Source organism: Rhinatrema bivittatum, chromosome 18 (assembly GCF_901001135.1).
Source record: "Rhinatrema bivittatum chromosome 18, aRhiBiv1.1, whole genome shotgun sequence".
Taxonomy (NCBI): domain Eukaryota; kingdom Metazoa; phylum Chordata; class Amphibia; order Gymnophiona; family Rhinatrematidae; genus Rhinatrema; species Rhinatrema bivittatum.
This window is the reverse complement of record NC_042632.1, coordinates 49,182,374-49,198,003: the sequence shown is the minus strand read 5'-3', so window position 1 is coordinate 49,198,003 and position 15,630 is coordinate 49,182,374. Positions and strand designations below refer to the sequence as shown.

Genomic DNA, 15,630 nt, shown 5'->3' with positions numbered 1-15,630 from the left:
CCAAGTTTTATCCAGAGAGGCTATGGAGGAGTCTAATCACATGCCGGTATCTGCCAGTTCAGAATACAGTTAAAAAAAATTAAAAGAAGTTTGTTAGGTTATCTTCTTTAGATTCAGCAATGTCTGCCCAATCCTCTATTATTTCCAATTTGCAATCAGTATCAACCACAGCAATTAAAGATAGGGATTTTTCTTTATTCTAAATGTGAATCTATGGAAAACAGATTAAAGTCTAATAATCTTCGTCTGGTGAATTTTCCTATTTTGCATTTGATATCAGGCGAGGAATATTTTAAGAAATATGTGCTTGAAGTGCTACAGTTCTTGCCAGACTAGATATTTGATAAATAATTCTTATTATATATTTGATAAAAAGAGATTTCCTGGCAATGGGTCAGGGGAGGTGGATGTGGATGTGCTGCTTCCTGTCCAGATCTCTCTCTTCCTACAGTTTTCTTCTAATAATGTTCCATCTAGAGCCACTTTTGTTGTTGACTGCAGATAAAGAAGTGTTCTTTAAACAATACTTCAAATATAAGGGATCTTTATTCTGTGGTCATAGTTATGGTATTCCCTGATGTCTCTAGGGAGACCCAACTCAGAAGAAAGCAATTCCTTCAATGAAAACCTCGTGTTCTCTCACTTGGTGCTTTGTTTTAAGGTTTCCATGCAACAAGTACATTATTACTTTTCAGGGAAATAAGTTTGTTTTTGTGGATCCAATACACCTGGAAACATTCTTGATGGATAAATCCACTGGGTAATTTAGGTAATTGTATGTATAACTGGACAGCTCAGATAATGTAGACTATATTAAAGCAAAATGTTTTTCCTCTTCTTTGATATATTTGTACCAGTTGTTATATTGGTATATTTATTTCTGTTTTACTGTTTTATTTTATGATTCCTTGTAAATAAGTAAACTCAATAAAGAATTAATTATAAAAACAAATGGGTAATTCAAACTGAAACAACCCATTTTTGTTTTGGTATCTTTTACCTGAAACAAATACACGGTGCTTCTGAAAAACCTGAATATTTTCAGGTTTATTCATTTTGGAAAATGCATATTTGCAAATAGTGTATGTCATTTTACAAAATGAATAAATGAAAAAATGCAAAACACCCCTCCTCTGAAATTCAGACATAAAATGGCTTGAGTAAGAATATTTATTATTTATGTAAACTTTTTCTAGTCCGCTTATAACAACTATAATGTTCTTTGAGAGTAAGTTTATTATTTTGTGATTATGGACATATTTATAGTAACTTGTATTGCTAGTATTGACTGAGCTTGTAGACTTAAATAAGAAATAAATATCAAGTGTTAATGTTCATTTAATCACAAAGAGTCACATCTCATGTTTATGGAAAGATTATTTCTACCATAAATATACTGCAGGAGAGAAGATGGTGCAGTGTGGAGGATACTCTATGATTTGATCAGTCAATTTGAATCGGAGTTGTCTGATATCAGGGTTGCCCCTTCCTTGCTCGCTTTGCTCTGTTTGGCTCTGCGCACTCCCATTTGTCAAGGGATCATGCCATCGTTATCATGAGCTAATAAAACTTTCCACCTTCTGGCTGCCATTAGTGACAGTGAAAATTATTGTGACTGGTGTATTCCAAATAATCAGATGAAGACCTTCCTCGGGTTGCAGCTTTTTTTGTTCCTACAATAATGCCAGTCTCCTTGGGACACTTACATCTACCTGTTCCAGAACTGAATTTAGCTCAAGTCTGTCCTGTTATTGCATGAAATACAATAATTGACATGCTAATGACATTGTGCATGAGTGAGCCTGTCACAAGATATCAAGTAAGAAACTGCTCTAAAAGGGAGAGCTGCGTGTATAATTTGTTCACGGTGTCGTTATTCTTTATGACCATTTCTCTGTGTGTTACCTTCTATGCTGACTGGCTGCTGTAACTTGTTTTCACTATGGAGTCCCCAAATTGTGCTTAATTTCAGAGTTAACTCAAGGGGATGGGGAGAGAGGATGAAGGGATGCATTAGTAAGGGGAAGTTTGATACTTTACTTCTGAGGATTCATGAAACATATTTTTGGGATATTATCTCTTATTGACTTTCAAAGACCTTCCTCTCTCATCCTTCGGCCACTGACTGCTAAGAGCCCCAACATTCATGTTTTCTTTGGAGACAAATAGCACCACCTTTGAATTTGTCCCAGCCACCTGTAAAAGCCCAGGAGAGGTCTTAAAATTGGTTCTTCCTTGGGGTGATGGATGACAGCATTTTTTTAAATATAGGTTTCTGAATTTAAGGTTTATTTATAAATCTTGATAATTTATGCTAAGATATAATTTCATTTGAGAATAGGGAATACAATACATTCTTTCAGCTTGGCTTTCAGTTTTCAGGTCTCAGCAGTGACACTGGGGAAAAAGAAAATCCGGCTAACTGCAGAAAGCTTGACAAATTTCAGACTGCAGATTGCTGTTATGCAGCAGGAGTCCAGATTAGGAATAATGAAATAGTGTCATGAATGCGATTCTCTGACAAAGCCACAGGGGCATTATTGTTCATAGATGACATGAACAATATACCGTATACCACGTACCATTATAAAGATCAAAAACTAAGAATCTGATTTGTCAGAGTTCTTTTATTCACTGGCACAGATTGCAAGTTCCGATCCTGATAATCGATAGTTCTGCAGTACATTACTGTATGCCAAAACACCCTCTCAGCTATTGCACTGAGGTTAATTAAACATAACTCATTTACTGTGTGTGCCTTTCTCTGCATTTCAGAGCTTATGGTTTTGTACAAACCAAACAAGTCAACATAGATGTCAACTGGATCCAAAATCCTAGTTTGGTGGTGAATAAGTAAGTGAAGGTCAAGCCAGAGACCAACTGGGATCTGTGGGTGCACACCAGGAATGAAATTTGGCAGATGTGAGTATTGCAGTTGTTATCTGCTCTTATTATTCTATGATGATGGTACAAACAGAGTTGTCAGGTTGCAGCTTATCCTTCATTCCCTCAAACAAAGGGGCCAGGCAAGAGGTGATAAGGATAAAACTCAAAGGGAGGATAAAGGAAACACAACCGAATGACACTAATAGGCCATGGGGAGTTGGGTTGGAACCAGTGGGCTATCTTTTTCTAGAAACCAGCCAGGTAGGTGTCAGCAGGATGGGTGATGGCCATGTACTGTTCAGAAAGGCCACCAGGACCAAGAATATTTGGGCGACATCCTCACTAGTTTTGCTAGCTGTCTAGATGATTACAGAGCTTGGTGGTAAGATATTGGGCTGGGTGTTGGATTAAGTATGAGATCTCATATCCTTATCTACTCAGGATGGTAGAGAGCTAATGAGGAAGAAAAGAAAAACTGACTTGGTTAAAGAATGATATCCTACAGACTGTAGTGCTCTATGACTGGCAGCTGTGATATGTATCCTTGCATCGTGGACAGGAATAACTTGGAAGACCGGATGAGCTGGTAGGTCTGTTTCTGCCATCATTTACTGTGTTACCACGTAACAGCACACAATAGACTATGAGACTATGTTCTTGGATATGTCCTTCTATATGTCCTGAGGTGAAGGCACAGGAAGGAGTCATTTAGGAAACCTGCCTATGGAATAAAGAGTCAAATAGAAGAATTCCACTGATTGCACTGTGAAATTAACTGGTTGGATATTGTGTGGGATGGGGGGGGGGGGGGGGCGGTGGAGTGCACTGCCCTGGTTTCTGTGTCTCAGAATGCATGGAAGAAACTTCCATTGGAAGAAATAGAAGAGGGGGGTGCCTTTAAAAGTTTGCAAGGAAGACAGAGCTATTTTGCCGGTGGATCCCTCCCCCTCTCTGCTCTTTAACATGGAAGCTTCCTTCAGGAAGTGCTCACCCTGCAGGAGATTGTAGAGAGGTAAGCGGGGCCTGAATTCCCTCTGAGCTTCTGAGTAGTTATTTTTGTTGGTTCATGTTACATAAGCTCCTATTTTAGCTCACCACTTTTGTGGGGTTAGCTTGATTCGGGGGCTAGTTTTAGTATGAAAACGTGTTCAGTTTCGAGTATTGCAACAAGAGAAAACTGTGGCACAACATGGAAGCCGTGGGATTAATCAGTGCTTTGCTGGATTTCTGCCTTCTGAGCTGCAAGAGTCCGATTTCCCACCACCTCTTCTCTACTGTTTTGAGTTGCAGATGATTCCTGTGGACTCGCGATAAAGTGCTTAGCTTCCTAACCAGCAGGTCCTCTCTTCTTTGGGCCCAAGAAACCGTAGCTCAGTAGGCAGCAACAGTAAGCTGGCTTTACATACATCTTGCACCATATAGCCTGGAGCTGGGTATTGTACTTGTAAAACACATTTAGAGACGTAAAGCATATGGAGTTTTGGTGACTTGAAACATATTTTATACTTGCTGTATTGTACATTTTGCTTTGTATTGTAAACTAAGGATGTGCCCCAAACATTTTATTTTGGTTTGATTTTTTTTTCATTCATTTTGTCTTTTTTTTTTTTCCCCCTTCGGAGTGTTCGTTCCATTTAGTTCTTTTGTTTTGGTAGTTTATGCTCCTAAATACTGTTTTGCGCGCACAAAATAAAATTTTATGTGCATTAAGTCGTACTTACAAACATACACATCAAATTTATGTGTGTAAAAATTTAGGGGTCGTGCATGTTATAAAATCCAATGGGCGAGTGCACACGGGCACCAGATTTTAAAATCCGTACGCGCGTGTGTGGGCAGGGGAAAAGCCACATGCGGCGATGGGAGTAGGGGCTTTCCAGTCCACTCCAATTAAGGAGAGTACTGGGAGGAAACTTCCATAAACGCCTACCTAACCTTCCTACCCTTTCCCCTCTCCTCCCTGATGCCTAACCCCTTCCTAGGTACTTAAAATGTTTTTTTGTCCAATTACTTATTGCTCCTTGGGAGCAGAAGGATGGTGCTGTCCTGGACCGCCCCTGGCCCCCACCCCTTTGGAGAGACCTGGCACTTCGGAGCGTAATGGGGTTTACTTGCATGGCCGATCCCTTCTGAAAATGCGCACCGCGCATGCAAGGCCTGGCCATGCGTGTAACCCCCCGTTTTTATGCGTGTGGCCCTTTTAAAATCGGGCTATTAATATACATAAACTGAAATGAATGCGCATCCCTATTGTAAATAGCTTTTGGGCTTTTGGATTTCTAGAACACCTTTTTCTAAAAATGTTGTGCCATTGCCGAAAATGAGACTAGATATGTGCTCCTGTGATCCTGTCTCTCCAATCATGATACCCCGTTTCCCTATGTCATTTTATAAATCTATTGTACCTTACTGAGCAAAGTATGCGCACAGTTCTGTATCTCATGCACGTAGCTGCAGAGTAAGGCTTGACCAAATGCAAAGATCAAAGCTAACACATCTTTTTAATCTGGGATGGCATTTTTTGAATAGATTGATAGTTCTCCCTTTGAAGAATTCATCTTCCAATAAAAGAAAAAAAAACAACTGTTCCCTAGACCATGGCATCAAGAAATGGGATTATTGATTGTCTTGGCAAAACAATTACAGAGGAATGATAATCTTTGGAGAACAAGGGATGTCTGGTCACCTCTACTTTTGTGTCATGATGGACAGTGGTCGCTGTAATAATTGTTTTATGTTTTGTATGTTTTATTTTCAGTTTGCTATATAGTTTGTTTTATGAATAATATTTAAGTATCTTGTACCTTGCTTAGAATGGCTAACGCTGCAATATGCGGGCTATAAGGAATTTTTAAATAAATTAAAATAAATACTGTCTGGCCTTGACTCCCTCCTCCTTTAAATTTAAGAAGACCTTAATATGCAAGTCCAAGGCCTGACCTGTTGGAGAGTAGCTACAGGAGAGAGTGCAATTGCTCTATAAATAATTTACTCCTCTGCTTCGGCTACCATTCATGGCAGCCCTCTTTATACCCCATAAACCTCAAATGTACCATGCTATTCCTCTCAGTTTCAAACGGCTCTCCTGGGGAAGAAAATGGAAGAGCACTAGCAGACCATATGCTGTGGAGACCACAGAGCAGATGAAATTGCAGTGGTACCGGCATGCACATAAGTGCTTGGTTTTCTAGGCTGTAAGGTTCACGTGGTAGGATATAGCTCATTTCCCTGTCACCGTATTATAGGTGCCGATAAAGTTTTTTAATGTGACAAATCGTATGCAGAGCACACTACCATCTCAAGTATGCAACTCTAAAATGCCTGTGTGCTTTAGTGATCATAAATCAGGAAGGAGGTTCAACCTCAGCATAATTTGGATCCTGAAGAATAGATGCGAAGTGACATTCTAGGCCTGGCGCAATGTTCACCTGGATAAGGATTTTATTTATTTAGAATTTCTTCTCCCATGATAAACTTGTTTAGACATGTTTAATTAGCAAAAAAAAAGGCTCAGTGGGGCTGTTGTGTACATCAAATTCTAGCACAGTGAATAAAGTTCAACTTAAAATGCAGTCAGTAGTAGGGAATACCAGGCAAGCTGACATTGTGGGTAAAAATGTCTACAAATCTAAATGGTATTTAAAACCTATTGATGCTACTATAGATGTCAGATATTTTGGTTATTAGTTATTGGATCACTTATTAATGACTTGCTGGTGTTATTGAGAAGAACTAGAGAATAGCAAAGCTGCTAGCAGCGTCATGCCACAGCCCAGCTTTGTTTTTGTTGAAGGTTATAGTTCAGTACTGCCATCCTCTTCATCCCAGTACATTCTCAACCCCTTTAATCCAGCTTTCCGACACACAATGAGAGTGATTACAAAGAGGCTACTGTGCTGGGAGAAGAGCTAGAAAGCCAGGGCTGAATTGTAATCAACAGTGGAATTGGAGGAATTAGGTTGGAAAGTATGAAGGAGGAATTTGCCTTGTCAGTAGAAGAGGAGGGCCACTCGGTATCTGCCATTCCTTGCACTCTCCAAAATTCAGATTTTCGGGAACACTGTTTTCCGACTGATCTCTGAGAATTACACTTGGCAGACCGGGCAGTTTGTGAATAGAGCCCTTGGGCCGCAACCCCCTTGCAAACGTATTTAGTGAAGGCAGTACTATCGCGGGACTGTATTTTTAGGCGGTTATACTTTTATATTGCACCATTTAGCTGGTTCTGTGTGTCCCCTTGCCTGCCTGAGTGATGCAACTCAGCCAGTGGCAGCTGCCATCCGGACTGTGATTTGCCATCTGATCCTCAAGGAGTCGAGTGGTGGCAAACGTCTAGACATAGAAGAGCTGGAAAGACCTACTTCTGGAAATGGGGAAGGGTGCTAGGTGTTTCTAATGAAGAAGCCTAATTTTTTGTGTTCCTGTCTCTTTCGGTTCGGAGGGGGTGGAATTGTGTGCTTCAGACTGGACCCACTTCAGCCTGAGGCACTGCAGCATTTTTTTTGTGGCCCTAAGAAGAAGAAGAGCCTGCATTCCCCTCTCTCCTCCTTGCTGGACAGATCCTTATACTCAAGAAGCAGCTGGAAGTCTCCTGACTTTCAAAAGAGAGAACCGCAATCTTCTCCGGTGGAAACGCCGGTGTGGTTGGGTTTTCTTAGGCGCACATAAGGGCTAAAGCTCACCTCTTGAAAAATAAGGTCCACTCGCTAACGTTTATATTTTGTGTAAAAAAAAAAAAAAAAAAAATAATAATAATTAACCTGCACTTTTTGAAAAGGGATAAATCCCTGTTTGATGTGGTTGTGGACACTGATAATGCCCAAATGCCATGAGGTCTTTGAGTAGAGCTGTTTGCTAAAGGGTGTCTGCTTGGATTACCATAAATCTCTGCTGTGTATGGGGAGATTTGTCTTGGCTTTCTCGCGGATCTGGGATTCACCTTGCATTATTGTCCGTCCTCCCCTGCCTAGCAGGCAGCTGTGGCTCTCGGCTTTCATCCAGAAGGGCATGAGCCCGATTCAGGGTTTCTGCACTCCATGGCCACTGCTCTCATTTGCTTCAGGGGATGAATTTTAATTCCAGGGCAGTCCCTTAGAGATGTGCCAGTCCCCTTATCTATCAGAACTCCCTCCCCCCCCCCCCCCCAGTCCCTTGCCAGAAATCTTGAGCTGCCTTTCCTGTTGTCTTAATGACTAAACGTGCAAGAACACTTTACAAGCCTCGTCGCACGAGGATACAACCTTTGGACTCAGGAACCGAAGTTTGACTGAATGCTTGGGAGAAACCACCCTGTGAAGATTGTTCAGAGGGTAACGCATTGGACAGGAGAGACAAAAAGAGGGAGAAGGATTGAGCAAATAACCAGTAGAAAATGTAATATTCTAAAAAGCCTACTCACCCCCCCCCCCCCCATGCATTTTCTTTATGGGAAAATTGCCAGCTTTGATCCTGCCCCCAGTGTTCTTCTCCCCCAGTCACTCACCAGCTGTGACAACTACAAAAGACTGATGTCATCCCTACCCCGAAGAGCCTACCTTCACATCAATCTTGTTTTATCTACCTCTACCCTCTTCCAGTTTATAGGGGGGGGGGGTGTTAGACACACAGAGGGGCAAACAAACTGCAATGCATACAGGTATGATCTGCTACGCTTCTGTTCCTTATAGCATCAAGGATAAAAAAAATGATATTCTTGGAAACGGATTTCCCTGTAATTCATTTGATATCTGGTCACGGTGTGGGAAGGAATGTTACTTCCTTCCATAGCATGCATATACCACGTGCTTCCTCTGGCTGTCTTGACTATCGCTTTGGGAGTACGAGAACATATCAGAACCTTGTTTGGCCACTTCTATCCATCACCCACCTGCTAAATAACTATTAAGATAAGTCTGCCATCCCTCAGCTGACCTGACAGCCAGAAGAAACTGCTCCTCTCTTGATTATCGCGCCCGGGAACTGCATCTGTGCTGGGACTTTGTGTTATATTGTGCACAGATGTGGGAAAGGGCACAGGCTGGCACGTGACTCCGCTGCCTCTTGTTCTCCAGATGTGAAGACCCTTCCCAAATGAATCCGCCCTCCCAGCAATAAAGCAAAATGTGTTATTATATTTAAGCACGTAGTCCTTGCTGACCTGACACCCCCATTGTGGGTGGACGCCTTTCACAAGGTCTTCAGTTCTGCTGGTGCAGAATTGACCATTTGTAATTCACTTTAGGGTTTAAATCCTTGGAATGATGCTGAAAGGCTGCAGTTGCCTGGAAGCCTGCCAGCTCCCCAGTCTGTCTCTTCTCGTTCTACAGAGAGAAATCTATTTGCAGGAAATAAAAAAAAACCAAAAAAAAAAACCCCTCCCCCCTGAAAAAAACGAACGAAAGAAAAACTTACCCTCAATTACAACAACTCCAGAAATAGGACTGGACAGGAAGGAGATCTTAAAATTCTGTGCCAGTTCTGTCCTAAAGCATTTTGCAAAATGTCAGCGAGGGAGAAATTAAATTGCATTCATTTATAAGGCAGAGCCTGGCACAGCTGAGTAAAATTAGAGGGAGCGTCTTACGGATGACAGCACGAGAGGCGCTGCAGATGAAATTTGAACCCAGGGCTAGGGGTTTTTGGCTCTGGGCTGTCCTCACTCAGCCTTCATCTGCCTTATCTGGTGACAGTTTTTTGACATCAGTGATTATGGGCCTAATTTGATGATGGTTTTTTTTTTTTTTTTCAGATGGTTTTTTTTATCTTTCAAGCCTTGCAGAAAATTCTGTGCTGACGACTGGATTTAAAGGTCCACTTTTGACTTGTTTCCCTATTTTGTTTTATTTCATTTTGTACAGCTGACATCCTCCTCATCTTTCAGTAATTAAAGCTAACTTTCCACCCCCTTCAGAGGCTCAAGCAGGTAACATATTATGCTAGATCTTCCCCTCAGACATCCTACTTGGGGGGTGGGCCGTTGAGAGCTCCTTCCTGCATTCCTGCTGCCCACGATCTGACTGTTTTTAAGGTGAGCAAAGTAGGCACTCGGGACCCTGAAGAAAGCCGAAGCAGATTGGACAGGCCAAGAACGTAGAAGGTGAACGGACTGGGCTTCCGGCCAACAACAGAGGCTTTTTAATGGCTTAGGAAACCAAGCGCTGTAAAGTAGAAGGTAGCACTGAATGGGTTCAGTAGAGTGGAAGTTGCAGAGGACAATGGGATATTTGCCACTTTAAGTCTCTAAGGGTGGGTGTGTGGCCCAGCTGGCATGGGAAGGCAAAGCTTTTTAAATAAAGACATTAAAGCCATAAAGTAATTGGTACAGAGGCTTGCAGAGGAGGCAGGAGAAAAATCTATTTCTCTCAGACCGGCGTTGTCCAGGCTCAGTCAGACCTGCAGGGGAAGATTCTGCCTCTGGAAGGGCAGGGAAGAGAAATTGCGGTAACAGTGAACGTCGCACTACGATTGTGGAGTTTTAGAGGGATGTTCACCATTAAGAAGAAAAGACCCCTGGCTTAGCAGATGAACGAGGGTTCGTTTCCTATTCGTTTTTAATGTGTATATTTGGGAAGCACATTATTGCCACTGAAAATAAGCAAGTTAAGGCCATGGGAGGAAATTTCCTATCTTCTCATAAAAATGAGCCCAGGAGTTTTGGTTCATCAGCCGTGTGGCCTGACTTCCATCTTCAAGGTTGAAGTTCAAGCCCCAGGGGTCCTTACAGGTACTCATCAGCACCAGGTAGAAGGAAACCCTATTTCTCTATAGCCTTCAGTTGTCTGATTCACGCAGGGCTTGTTTCAAGCTTTCTTCTGAAGTTGTCCCACATAGGAGCCTCATGAATAAAAGCAACTGAGGTGGAGATGGCCCCTAAGCTGGTGGACACTTCAGCTTGGTGGAAAATGGAGTTTACTGTGCTGCTAAGTGAAGTACCCGAGGGATTGGTTCTGTCGAATATCTCTGTGATCAATACTGCAGGGGGGGATTAGGAGGACACGTTTATCATATTGTGGGTGACAGTGAGATCTACAAGAGCAGGGAGAATGAGAAGCAATCCAAGGAAGTCTGAGAGGCTGTTGGCTGCTCGGCAGCTTTGGATTAGGATTGGCCTGTGGCAGGCCTGGAACCAGGGACCCTGATCTATTGGAAGGCCCAGAGCTCTCCCCTCTCAGCCACGTGAGGGCTGGGCTGGGGGGGGGGGGGGTAGTAAACTGATACTCGGAACCTGCTGGCAGAGTCTCGTCCCCGAGGAACTGGATTGGGCTTCTAGACTGGAAAAAGGGGCTACTGGGAGAAGGAAGAAGGAATTTGAAATGCTGTGGAGCCTGACCGAATATGGAGATCTGAGAGACTTGAGATTGAAGTGACTTGCACTTGTTGAAGTAAAATAACTGAACCGTTCTGAGTTCCTGGATATTCTGACCTTGGACTGGAATCATTTGTGAATTAGGGGATATACAGCTGCAAAATTTTCACTTAGGTTCATTTTTTGTTTTGTTTTAATTCAGCTTGTGTAATGTGTTTTTTTTCGGTTTGATTCATTTGCCAAACCGAACCCCTCCCCCCATTAAAGAATAACTCCCCCCTCCCCCCCCCCAAAAAAAACCCCCCAACCCAAACCGGCTGAGGCCCTCCTGCTTTGTAGTTGCAGTGGCCAGGTAAGCTCCCACTTGCCCCCCTCTTATCTCCTTCCTGGATCCTGGCACTTTAGAAATGGCTAACCCTGCTAAAAACTACTCCACCATGCCAAGTTACCCCTCGGGTCCACCAAATCTCTGTCCATACTGCGATATCTATAGATGCCTCTTCACCCCCCTCCCATTATGCTCCCCCAAACTTGCATTAGTGCACCCCTGCACTCCTTCTGCCAAAATCGGGACTCTGTGTTTATCAAGCTGCCTCACCCCTGCCAACTCCATGCTTACACTTCTATATGTATGTTACTGCTCTTACTTAATAGGACCCCACAATAACTGTAATTGTCAATAGTTTATCTGCTGATCTGTGATTAGAATCCATGCTTGCTCCTTCTAAATAGCAACCTTTGCCAAATTATTCTGTATTTAAAGATTATATTTCAGCATTAGTCCACTGTAACATGCTTTGAACTTTTTGTTGTTGCTGGAAAAGCATGAAACAAATAAATGATGACTGGCTGTAAGCACAGTAATAAATAGAAGTCCTAGTGCAATGCTTACTCTCTTGTAGCCAAGTCTGTCTAGCAGGCTACACCGCGTGTCTTCTGAGTCAGTGCAGCAAGTGGTAGTGGCGGAGTGCTGTCTGGAAAGACCATGGGAACGGGTGGATATTTGGGCATGCTAGTAGCTATTTAGACTATTGCAAAGATTTTGTGGTTAGACATGAGCAGGCAGGGGTGCTGGGAGCAAACTAAATAGGGAATCTGGCATGTTCGTCTACCTAAGAGACTAGAGTACAAAGGGGCAAGATGACAGAACCTGTCTTGGATCAGCAATGATAACTTACAAGTGATCACGCTCTATGGCTAGCAGCGGGGATAGATCTTTGGCAATGTGGACAGGAATAACTGGCAGACTGAATAGTCCAGCTGGTCATTTCATGTTGTGCTAAGGCTATAATAGAGATTCTCTTGAACATATGTGACTATTGCCAAAGTTAAAAAAAAAAAAAAAATCAGATTTAAATGTGAACTGGATCAAAACTAACCAATTACTGTGGTAAATGTGTGAAATATTTACAAATCCAAGCCCAGGTTGGCGAAGGTTCACCTGCACCTTAAATGCTTCTCTGTAAGTCTCTTGGTTATGGTGTATCATGTTGGAGTCGCATCTCCCAAAGTCATTCTATTGCTGTTAGTCAAATTCTGCTACAGTACAAATGCGTTTTCTGGTGTCCAGCATGTTATAGTCTGCTGTAACTGATTTATTCTGCCGCGCTGCACGATTGATCTGATGTACACTGGCTTGACTTTGCTGGTGATCAGTTTTCTAGGTGCCAAGAGCACTTGAGAGGCAGTCAACGATTATTCTGTGTTCCCTTGTGTCCCTTCTACCACCCTACACCTGCCTGCAACATAGGGCAAAAGGCTGAGATGTTCCCCCCCCCCCCCCCCCCTCACATGCACAGTGCACAATGGGCTCTCCTCGTGTTTAATGATGGATGCATGCATGCATTCACATGGGGGGTGTGAATCAACTCTGTGAAGCAAAGGCAGGAGGCTAAATCACTATGTGCATGAAGACCGTATCCTGCTGAAGGCATTTGTGGTGAGAATGAGAGAAAAAATTTTGTCAGTTACTAATTTGTATTTATTTGTGGAGCTCTCCTTCTTAATGCCAATAAGGGAATGTCGTCATGACCTGATAGTGTGAGCTACTCTCCCATACTAGCGGCAACTCTTGCTTCATCTATGGTCTCTTTCTGTCACCGTGTTTCTATGTCAAACCTATGTTAATGTGCATTAGCACGGGTTCAGCCTTGTGTTATCATTACTGCACTTTTGTACATTGGCTCCTTAGTCATTATGATAAAACCATACAGGATGACGTTGATTTCCGAAGTCAGTGTACATCTGGCACAGTGAATGTGAAACCAGGTTATGTGGCAGGGTAGATGATAGACTCGTATATTTTTTACGGATGGATAAAAGCTGGTTTTGCTTGGATAATGTGATGCTGCATTATGCCGGCACAATGTGCAGATGAGATGTTACAAATCTTTAAATGTAAAAAGATAAAGATGATCTCTCATATATCATTAATAGTCTTCAGTTGATGTTTACCCTGAGCTTTATCCTTTTCATGTTGAACTTGATATTCAAAGGGGTTTGTCATGCTAACTTTTAAGTTAGCCAAACAAACCTTGAGATTTGAAAATCCTGCCTGTCTCACCAGTGAATTTTAGCTGAGTAAGACATTATCTCACTAAAATTTAGCTGGATGAAAGGAGGGAAGTCGGGTGAGAAGATTTATCTAGCTGGTGCCAATATGCAGCACGAGCCCGATAGACTTAGCCAGGTAAGTCTGGATGGGGGAAATGCAGCCCTAAATACAGACAGGTCACTTTATCAGGGTAAAGTGATCTGGGTATGTGCAGCAGCAGACTTCCCTGAGCAAGATCCGCTATTTGGGTAGAGTTTATCTGGGTAACTTTCCCACCTACCAGCCCATTAAATATCGACCTTGTGCTATTAATCAAGTTAACTTAGGGAATAGCCACTGCTATTAATTGCATCAGTAGCATGGGATCTTCTTAGTGTTTGGGTAATTGCCAGGTTCTTGTGGCCTGGATTGGCCACTGTTGGAAACAGGATGCTGGGCTTGATGGACACTTGGTCTGACCCAGCATGGCAATTTCTTATGTTCTTATCCAAGATATGGTTGTTTGTAATAGAGATGTGAATCTGAATCGGTTCCGTTCCGATTCAAATCGTGCATTTTTTTTTGTCCGGCCCGATCGGTTTTTTTTTATCGGCTGCACCCGATCCGATAAACAAAAAACCCACCCCGGCCCTTTAAAACCGCTCCCTTAGCCTCCACCACCCTCCCGACCTCCCCCCCCCCCAAAAAAAACGTTTTAAAATTACCTGGTGGTCCAGCTGGGGTCCCGGGAGCGTTCTCTTGCGCTCGGGCTGTCGGCCGATAAACAAAAAAACCCCAAAAAAGGGCCATCGGCACCATTTTTATTAGTGGCAGCCGACGGCCCGAGAGTGGGAGATCGCTCCCGGGGCCCACTGGACCACCAGGTAATTTTAAAACATTTTTGGGGGGGTTGGGAGGGTGGTGGAGGCTAAGGGAGCGGTTTTAAAGGGTCGGGGTTGGTTTTTAGGTTGTGTCCTAACTCCCATTAGTGTGCACTAACCCGATTAACGATTTTTTCACGATAAATCGGTGGAATTTCTATTGTATCGCACTCTTTAATGATTAATGACGATTTTAAAAATATCGGACGATATTTTAAATCGTCAAAAAACGATTCACATCCCTAGTTTGTAATGGCCAGGTATGCCTCTTGCAGTCATGTCTTCAAGCTCCATAATAGCTCATAATTATAGATGGCCAAAAAGCAGAGCTCACACCACACCAGAAGAAAAGCATTCAGAGGTTCAGCAATATAAAGCAGAAATAGGGAAAGGGGTTCTTAGAAAATCCAAAAAATGTTCACTTGTATCCTTGAAAACAGTACATCAAGGGAGGAATCACAAAAATGTTACTCGTTGTCCTTGTGTTCGCCATGAGTCATGTCATGCACCATCAGATGATAAGCAATGTGAGCCATTGTTTGATAGATGGTGTTTCCTGTTCCTCAGGGTGCAAGCTTCATAACTGTATCGTCCGCACACGTGGCTTGTGCTGTAAAGTAAATAATGAACAAGGCATCGCCTTGATGGAATCAATCCCGCAAACTAAACTTCTGTTGTGAATTTTGGATATTCTCAAACTGAAGCAGACAGACTCCTATCATATTCTGGCCAAGGGCGTATGGGTGCATCTGGTGTACATTTTTGGAGTGTATGGGTGTGTAGGTGCATTAGCATTCCCTTCCCGTCACCTTTGATTTTAAAGTTTTCCACAAATCTTCTGCCTTTTAAGTTATGACCCTCTTGGGCTCTTGCTCCATGGTTTTGATGCTAAACAATATCCATTTGTAACAGAAGGGGGAAATAAAACCAGAATTCACATTTAGTTTAACCTGATGCAGGTCACATGTTTGTTTATTTATCTATTTTCGCTTGAAATGAAGGCCACTCTACATCTTGCAGATTATATTACCCCACTGAGAGGCAGA

The 15,630-nt window shown here is 42.6% G+C and overlaps 1 long non-coding RNA gene across 1 annotated transcript in view; it reads left to right on the top strand.

Moving 5' to 3' along the window:
- The first annotated feature begins 2,797 nt into the window (after window positions 1-2,797).
- The window catches only part of LOC115080017, a 30,018-nt gene continuing 17,185 nt past the window's right edge, over window positions 2,798-15,630 (top strand). The window contains exons 1-2 of the long non-coding RNA XR_003853485.1: window positions 2,798-2,922; window positions 3,328-3,472. This is a non-coding gene — a long non-coding RNA (uncharacterized LOC115080017). The remainder of the gene's footprint in view (window positions 2,923-3,327; window positions 3,473-15,630) is intronic.